Here is a 9,217-nt window from a genome sequence, read left to right on the forward strand (position 1 = left end):
CGACCGTTGTTAGTGCGGACATCATTCGATAGACCTGTGTACAGATGATGGAACAAACCAGAGTAATAATTTCTTGGGAAAAATAAACCCCAACAAGAAAAAATTACTAGGATTAATAGCACCTGGTTTATTTGTTGTAGCAATCGAAAGAAAGGTGACTCCCAAAATTGGGACTCGATCCGCACACCCATTGCCTGATGGGCGATAAAGCGACGGTATGGTGATGCTGGCAAAGGTTGGATCGCCGAGGCAAAGCCCTCGGTCCAGCTAACGTGATGGAGCTGGTCGGCTAGTGACGCCGAAGTCTCTGGAGTAGGTTGATGAAGAGATGGAGAAACCCCCGGTCCAGCCGAGATGTCGAAGCCTCGATGTCAGCCGATGAGTCGAAGTAGGTCGGCGTGATGGACACCATCTTGAAGAGAATTCCCTAGAAGAGAATTCCTCTAAAAAGGTTGTCCAATATCACGTTCATAAAGAAACATGAATTCGGGTCGGATTTGTATTCATGCAGAAAACAGATCTGAAAATTGGTCCACTCATCGGAAGGTTCCTGGAGTTTGAACCGTCGGATCGAGCTGAAATTTGGAGGGTGGTAGATAGGGGAATTCCGCAGTAGATGAACGGTTGGATCTTCCAACGGACCTCCGAGCTGGGATCTGGAGACCACGCCCTAAACTCGTCCAGATTCCCATCCAAATTTGACAGGGCTCCGCTATATCGTAGATTGTCGGAGATTCCTCCATCGGAACTCGACGAAATTTTACATGGCTGTTGTAGACGTAATTACGCACTATTCCACCAAAGCAATCGTCAAACCGACGCTCGAGGAGGTGGTGACAGCGAATACAAATTCGATGTCCGTAAAAACAGCACGGCCGCCCGAGGGCAATGTTGACGTTGAGCCCTCGAGCTCCATGGATGACTCCTCGATGATCATGATAGAGATCGGAGTTGATGTTGAAGAAGGACCCCGTCCGAACATGACGATTGGAGATGGAGCACAGTCTTCGGTCGAGCCAAGGTGACCAGTTGAGCCGGCGACGAAGATGCCGGCGTCGCAGTTGACCTGCGGGCGAGCCATTGATCCTTTTGCCAATCACACAGCGGAACTCTCAATGAAAGCACCAATGTCGGTGTCAAAACTGGCAGATCTCGGGTAGGGGGTCCCGAACTGTGTGTCTAGGATCGATGGTAACAGGAGGCAGGGGACACGATGTTTACCTAGGTTTGGGCCCTCTTGATGGAGGTAATACCCTACTTCCTGCTTGATTGATATTGATGATATGAGTATTACAAGAGTTGATCTACCACGAGATCATAGAGGCTAAAACCCTAGAAGCTAGCCTATGGTACGATTGTTGTATATGTTATCTATTGACTAGCTTGGCCTCGGTTTATATAATGCACCAAAGGCCTAGGATAACAAGAGCCCTAGCCGACTACGCCAGTGGGGAGGAATCCTTGTCTTGATCACCAAGTCTTGTGGAATCTTCCATGTATGCGGCAGCTGTCCGAACAAGCCCATGAGTATACGGCCATGGGGGTCCTCGGCCCAATCTAACAGATCGGGAGATGAAGTGGTGAGTCGCCCCTAGTCTAGGACACCGTCAGGGACGTTAAAACGACGCCCGCTCCTAACCCTGCCAGCATTTTGGAGCCATCGAAGTACATGACCCAATTGGAGTATGTGCCATGCTCTTTAGGGAGTTCGGCCTCTGTCCATTTGGCGACAAAGTCGGCCAGTACTTGGGATTTGTTAGCTTGACATGGTTTATATGTAATGTCAAATGGGAGGAGTTAAATGGCCCATTTGGCAATTCGGCCCGTAGTGTCGTGGTTGTTTATGATGTCATTGAGTGGTACTTCGGAGGCCACCGTGATCGAACACTCCTGGAAGTAGTGACGGAGCTTTCAGGATGCCCTGAAGACCGCATATGCTATTTTTTGATAATGAGGGTACCGGGATTTGCATTGTGTAAGGATAGTACATACGTAGTATACTGGCCTCTGAAGCGGGAATTTATGTCTGTCCTGTTCTCGTTCAACGACGAGTACGGCACTCACCACCTGGTGTGTTGCCGATATGTATAATAACATCGGTTCGCCGGCGTTTGGTGCGGCCAGGATTGGATTGCTTGCGAGAAGGGTTTTTATTTCCTCCAGTCCGGCTATGGTCACGTCCGTCCACTCGAAGTAGTCGGTTCGCCGTAGAAGGCGATAGAGTGGCAGTGCCTTTTCTCCCAATCTGGAGATAAAGCGGCTTAGAGCTGCTACGCAACCCGCAAGCTTTTGAACTTGTTTAAAGTCTGTTGGCTTAGCCAATTGTGACAAAGCTCGGATTTTGGCTGGGTTTGCTTCGATTCCTCTATTGGAAATGATGAAGCCCAGCAGTTTTCCAGCGGGGACACCGAAGACACACTTTTCCGGGTTGAGCTTAATGTCATACGCCCGGAGGTTGTCAAATGTAAGACGTAAGTCGTCTATTAGTGTTTCGACGTGCCTGGTTTTGATGATGACGGCATCGACATAAGCTTCTACTGTTTTGCCGATCTGTTTCTCCAGGCATGTTTGAATCATGCTTTGGTATGTGGCGCCGGCGTTCTTGAGCCCAAAGGGCATGGTGTTGAAGCAGAATGGCCCATATGGGGTGATAAATGCTGTTGTGGCTTGATCGGACTCCTTCATTTTGATTTGATGGTATCTGGAATATGCATCGAGGAAACACAGTGAGTCGTGTCCTGCGGTGGTGTCGATGATTTGGTCAATGCGGGGGAGGGGAAGGGATCCTTAGGGGAAGCCTTTTTGAGGTCTTTGAAATCGATGCACAGGCGCTAGGATTTGTCCTTCTTTGGTACCATCACCAGGTTTGCCAGCCAATCCGGGTGTTTGATTTCTCTAATGAATCCGGCCTCAATGAGTTTGGTCAGCTCCTCCCCCATGGCTTGTCTGTTGGGTTCGGAAAAGCGCCGCAGTGATTGCTTGATCGGTTTAAACCCCTTTAATATATTGACGCTATGTTCGGCCAGCTCGCGTGGGATCCCTGGCATATCTGAAGGGTGCCAAGCGAATATGTCCCAGTTTTCGCGTAGGAATTCTCGTAGTGCGGTGTCAAGTATTGGGTTCAGTTGAGCTCCGATAGATGATGTCTTCTTGGGGTCCGTTGGGTGGACCTAGAATTTGACGATTTCTTTTGCTGGTTTGAAGGATGTGGATTTAGGGCGTTTGTCGAGGATCACATCGTTCCTGTCCACCATGGAGCGTAGTGCGGTTAATTCGTCGGCCGTGAGGGCTTCAGATAGATCCTCCGCGGCTAGGGATGTGGTTTTGTTTTCAGCGTGGAGTGCTATGTACGGATCACTGATGAGGGTGATTATACCGTTGGTCCGAGCATTTTGAGATTCATATACCCGTAATGTGGTATGGCCTGAAAGCGTGTAAAAGCATCCCGCCCCAACAGGGCATGATATCTGTTCCTGAAAGGGGCCACTTGGAAAGTTATTTCTTCGGACCGAGAGTTCTCCGGCGTGCCGAATACTACATCAAGTGTGATTTTGCCCGTGCACCACGCATCCCGACTAGGAATAATTCCTCGGAAGGTTGTGTTACTTTGCATGATGCGGCTCCTGTCTATTTCCATTTTATGGAGTGTGTCCTCATAAATGAGGTTTAGTCCGCTGCCGCCGTCCATGAGGACCTTGGTAAGTCGAAACCCGTCCACGATGGGACTGAGGACTAACATGGATGGCGCTCGTACTGTTCTGTACTTTGGTTCGTCACCGGTGTTAAATGTTATAGCCGTGTCGATCCAGGGGTTTATCGCAGCAATTTGGCAGACTTCGGCAAGCTCGCGAAGCGTCCTTTTGCGCTTGTTGTTTGAAGCGAATGTCTCAAAGACCGTCAATACTCTTGAGTTATCCTCCCCTCGGGGATGCCGTTCTGGGTTGTCTTTGATAAGGATGTCCTCGCCGCTCTTGGCTACCTGTCATACTATCCAACATGCTCTAAGGCTGTGGGTTGCCACGGTATCTGGTGTTGTATGTATTTTGCATGGGCCATCGAGCCACTCCACCATAACGGTGTCGTGTCGCATAGCGGTTTTGTGTTTCTTGACTGTTGGACTGGGGCGTGCCGCGAGGGTGCACCCTTTTCGCCTGTAGGGGGGTTGAGTTGGGACTGACGGTTCCCAGCGAGCTACCTGAGTTTTCCAGGTGCTCTCCATCGCGTTGTACTTTTGTACGATGGTTGCTAAGTCAGCGACTTTTAGTATGCGGCGGCGATTGATGGCGTTGAGGATTCCTTCGTCCGCGCAATTGTTGCAGAATGCTGATATTGCATCCTCGTCACGACAATCTTTTACCTTGTTCTTGACAAGGAGGAATCTGGCCCAGAAGTGGTGGACCGTTTCCTGAGACTGCTATTTTATGCTCATGAGAGCGTCTATATCTGGATGGGTTGGTGGAATTAAATCCGAACCCTAACCTGACCGACTATCCGAGGTCTGACGACCTTACGGGCTTAACAGTCCAGGTTCCGGAATATCTTCTGATTGTTTAGGACCGTCATCCGATGCTATGTTCGGAGGGCTGGTCGCATCCTTTCGCGGGTGGGTATCCGGTTCTTCCTGATCGGTGATCCGAAAATAGTCCGTCTTCGGTATAGAAGAAGACTCGCCGTCCTGCTCCACGACTACCACAATCTGGTGGGTGACTAGTAGGGTCTCGATTTCTCCTTGATCGGTTGTAGGCCCGATCCGATCGTAGTCTGTGGCTATTCCCAAAGTAGCGATGTGATCTAGGAGTTCGTTCAAAGACGAAAATCTGTCGGATCCATCTGCTTGGAGTGCTCGGAGTTGATGAGAAGGGGGTTTTCGATGGCCCGAGAGGTCATCGTCGGCCCGACGGCCGAATGGGCGATCATAGTAAAACCGCCCAACCGGAGGGTTTGGCCAGGGGGCAGAGCTCTCAATGGCGACGGCACAGTGGAACTCTCAATGAAAGCACCAATGTCGGTGTCAAAACCGGCGGATCTCGGGTAGGGGGTCCCGAACTGTGCGTCTAGGATCGATGGTAATAGGAGACGGGGGACACGATGTTTACCCAGGTTCGGGCCCTCTCTATGGAGGTAATACCCTACGTCCCTCTTGGTTGATCTTGATGAATATGGGTGTTACAAGAGTTGATCTACCACGAGATCATAACAGCTAAACCCTAGAAGTCTAACATGTATGACTATGGCTAATGAACGTGTCCTTTCCGAACTAACCCCTCGGGTTTATATAGACACCGAGGGGGTCTAGGGTGTACATAGAGTCGGTTACATAAGAAGGAATCTTAATAGTTGGTCGCCAAGCTTGCCTTCCACGCCAAGGAGAGTCCAATCCGGACACAGGTACAGTCTTCGGTCTTCATGTCTTCACAGCCCATCAGTCCGGCCCATGGATAACAGGCCGGACGCCCGAGGACCCCTTAGTCCAGGACTCCCTCACCTGTAGCCTGTTAGCCCTCAAGTGGCCCCCTGTGCCATTGGCCGGCGGGGCCCATCCCCAGAAACAAAAATAGAATTAATTAATTAATTTTGCTTAATTAACTTAACATTAATTAAACTAATTAAATATGTTAGTTAGTTAAAACAGAGAATGACAAGGGGCCACCCCCTGTTGACCAGTCAAACTTTGACTGGTCAACTGGGTCCCCCCTGCCCACATGTCAGCCTCTGTGTACATTTTGTATACACATGACTGGGTACCCCTAGCTATTTTACATTTAAATTCGAATTAAATAAATTTCAGAAATTGATTAAAACTTTTAAAATTAATATAAAATAATTTGTAACTCGGATGAAAATAATTTGTACATGAAAGTTGCTCAGAAAAACATGACAAAACCGGATGCACTCTCCGTTCATCTTTCATGTGCCCCCAGCATAGCGAACATAGAACCGTCCCCCTCCGATTCATTTTTCCGATAATACCTAACATCGGGAATACTTTCCCGGATGTTTTTCTCCTTCGCTAGTATCGCGTAGTACTGCGTTAGGTCACACCTAGCACCGCTTATTGCCATGTAATGCAACTATTTGCATTGTATTCATTGTTTCTCCCCCCCTTCTCTCCATTAGACTTCGAGACTGACGCCGCTGCTCCTGATGTCGACTACACTCCTGACGACCCCTCCTTCTTGGCAGAGCTTTTAGGCAAGCAAAACCCCCTTGATCATCCCGATGCCGCCTACTCCTTCTCTCTACTGCTTGCATTAGAGTAGTGTAGATCAGTAGATGTTACTGTTTCATCGGTTTGATCCTATACTATTGCATAGCCTGTCTTTGCTGCTACTGTTGATACATTTACCTTCAATCCTAAATGCTTAGTATAGAATGCTAGATTTCCATCAGTGGCCCTACATACTTGTCCGTCTTCAATGCTATACTATCGGGCCGTGATCACTTCGGGAGGTGATCACGGATATATATCTATCTATTATATATATAACAGAAGTCAAACAAGCCATCACGCTCGTCCACATATATTAAATTATCTTGATCATTAATTTTATCTATTAATGGTTAAGATTAAAAGATGTGGTGTTACATACAAATAGGGTTGCGTACAAACAATTTGGCCTGGCATGTAAAAACAATTAGACACATCTTGCATCCAAATCGCATTTTTATTTATTAAAAAAGGTAGGTCCAAGACAATCAGATTAGAACATATCTAAAATATGACCGGTCATACATGTACGTAAGGAGAGGAGGCACATCCTAATGAGAAATATGAGATGGATACGGCCACTTTTGTTGTTTAAAAAAAATACGATGAAGAAGTCCAAACACCATCACATACGTATTAAAGGACACTTGCAAGGGGCATGCAATCAGTCTCCGGTTAAAATTTTGATTGTGTACGGACAACATAAAGGACGCGTCTAGCCGGTGCCCAGCCACCTAGTATGATTAGCAAGCGGCCGGTTATTTAAGGAAATTTTTTGTCCCTTCTCCTAATTAGAAAATCTTTCTCACCTAATCCATTTTCCCGCAACGTATTAAATAGCGACACAACCATATCTTTCGGTGCATGCACTTTGTTCTCCTATGCATTTATTTGTGGTTTCAGAATTTTAAAAAGACATAACTTTTAATCCGCACATCAGAGTTGCGATCTATTTTCACAGTTGAAATCTTCGCGACGTGTTTTTCAAAACTAGATCCCGCATGGGTATGTTTCGACGAACTAGTCTTCCTGCTAACTAAATATCAATATGTGTGCAACTAGACTACATGCCGTGCCAACTGAGCATATGTGTGTGTCAATAGTCTTTCTGTCAACTAAACATCAATGTGTGTGCAACTAGACTACATTCCCTTGCCAACTGAGTATATGTGTGTGTCAATAATTCTGCCAACTAAACATCAATGTGTGTGCAACTAGACTACATTGCCGCGCCAACTGAGCATATATGTGTGTAACTAGTCCTGTCAACTAAATATCAATGTGTGTGCAACTAGACTACATTGCGGCGTCAATTACGCATATGTGTGTGCAACTAGTGTCCTGTCAACTAAGCATCAATATGTGTGCAATTAGACTAAATTACAAGCCAACTGAGCATATGTGTGTGCAACTAGTCCTTCTAGTAACTAAACATTAATGTGTGTGCAACTAGACTACATTATAAGCCAACTAAAACATCAATGTGTGTACAATTAGAATAAATTACAAGCCAACTGATTTTAAAAAAAGTTGCACCATATAGTGCTAAAGTTGCACAATGCAGTATTTTAGTTGCACAATATAGCACTAAAGTTGGCATCAAAAAAATTTCGTCGAAACATATCCATGCGGGATCTAGTTTCAAATATCTCGTCGCGATGAATCCAACGGTGAAAACCGGACTAAATTCTGACGTGTGGTTTAAAAGATACGGCTTTAAAAGAATTTGAAAGCCCAAAATAAAAGTACGTGGATCTGTTTTCTCTAACTGATGGGACTAGTGTGAACACATTTAAGGGCTCCTTTGATTCAAAGGAATTTTATAGGATTTCTGGTGGATTGAAATCCTTAGGATTCTTTCCTATGATGATCCTTTGATTTGTAGGATTGGATTCCATAGGAATTTTTCCTATGGAATTTTTTGTACTACATTTCATAGGAAATCTAACATCCACTCCAACCTCTTTTTATAATTCCTTTGTTTTCCTATGGCATCAAACATTCATTGCTAATCCTATAGGATTTAAGTGGGCATGCCACTCCAACCCTATACTTCTCCTATTCCTCCATTTTCAAAATCCTACGAATCAAAGAGGCCCTAATGCCAGCACCAACATGCACTACAAGACAAAAAAAATACACATGCATGTGTGTGACAAAGCGGCCGCTCGAGATGTCCAAATAGCGCGCACGCACTTTTTAGTTTTCAGGCAACATAAAAGGCAGCAACACCCAGATCAGTACAGAAAAAGGGCTAGCCCCGCTGCCCATGTTGGCAAACCTGCCACTATACAATACTGGAAAAAATAGCGCGCTATAGCACATTATAGCATATTGAGAATTGTCTCGCTAAATGTATCGGTGTACAATGTTTTGCTAATAGCACGCTATAGCGCGATACAGAATGCTAATAGCATATTTTGAGGTCGCCGCTATTTTGCTATAGCGCGCTATTTTTTCATTGCTACACGCACACCCAGATCACTCTCGACCGGATTCTTTTATTTCTCAAAAAAAACTCAACCAGGACCCGATCAGCCAAAATAGATGAACCTACAGAGGATAAATAAGTGCTGCGAAAATAATTACGTATAACAATATTATGTGCAATTTTTAGCATCCCACAAATATAAGATACAACCAAAAATAATACAAAACATTATCCATTGATTATTAAATTAGGTTATAATGGTTAAGATTAAAAGATCTAACAAATTATGCAGGACAATATTATGTGCAATACTTAGCAACAAAAAATAATACGTAAATGGCTAAAAACACATACAACCATGTCAACAAACTAGTTGGGGAAAAACTCCAACCGGGAACTTTCCGTACAAAACAACGGGAATCCAAACAAAATAAAACAAGCAACAAAATGTTGAATCCATTTCAAAATCGAGTCAAAGACAGTCAAAGGATGTGTACCTATACCAATCCAATACGCCCCTACCAAACTGAGTAGCCAATGACTTTGTCTAAGTCCAACTACCGATAAAAAAGGAAAAT

Source organism: Triticum aestivum, chromosome 7A, assembly GCF_018294505.1.
Source record: "Triticum aestivum cultivar Chinese Spring chromosome 7A, IWGSC CS RefSeq v2.1, whole genome shotgun sequence".
NCBI classification, from domain to species: Eukaryota; Viridiplantae; Streptophyta; class Magnoliopsida; order Poales; family Poaceae; genus Triticum; species Triticum aestivum.